Source organism: Chrysochloris asiatica, unplaced genomic scaffold, assembly GCF_000296735.1.
Source record: "Chrysochloris asiatica unplaced genomic scaffold, ChrAsi1.0 scaffold00026, whole genome shotgun sequence".
Classification (NCBI taxonomy): Eukaryota; Metazoa; Chordata; class Mammalia; order Afrosoricida; family Chrysochloridae; genus Chrysochloris; species Chrysochloris asiatica.
This window is the reverse complement of record NW_006408544.1, coordinates 10,484,286-10,484,836: the sequence shown is the minus strand read 5'-3', so window position 1 is coordinate 10,484,836 and position 551 is coordinate 10,484,286. Positions and strand designations below refer to the sequence as shown.

Genomic DNA, 551 nt, shown 5'->3' with positions numbered 1-551 from the left:
GGAGTAAAGCCCTCGAGATCTTCATTTGCTGATAGAGCACAACTCAAACTGAAGAGAAACAGCTTAAAACATCCATTTATAATTAGAACACAGAATGTACAAAGTATGGATCTAGGAAAATTTAGAAATTGTCAAAAATTAAATGGAGGGAGCTGGGCTTGATGGCAGATTAAGGAGAAGCACAGTGCAGACCTCCCACAATAATGACCAGAATATTAGACTAAGCAGGTTCAGGAGACAATCCCAGAACTCTGAACTACATATAAAGGAATATTTAGAAGGTTCAAAGGCTTACTACTAGTGGAATTTGTAGTAGAAGCAAAAAAGGTGGTGTTTTCTTATTTGTGGCTACCCGTGGGTGCCAGAGCAGTCATCTTGGGCATCATGGAGCAGAAGCAGGATCAAATGAGTGCTCTCACCACAGAGGTCTGATCGATCGTCAGAGATAAAGATCTGAACATTTTTCCTGTTCGTTGATCTTTCGTTGTCTGCACACCTTCATTCTGGTGACTAGAGAGAGTGCCTGAGTGAGTGCATGCCCTCCCACTGGA

The 551-nt window shown here is 42.1% G+C and overlaps 1 protein-coding gene across 1 annotated transcript in view; it reads left to right on the top strand.

Annotated features, from left to right (window-relative positions):
- LOC102826461 (selection and upkeep of intraepithelial T-cells protein 8-like) overlaps nucleotides 1-551 on the top strand; it is a 63,965-nt gene that overhangs the window by 56,740 nt on the left and 6,674 nt on the right. The gene's annotated exons all lie outside the window — the stretch shown is intronic.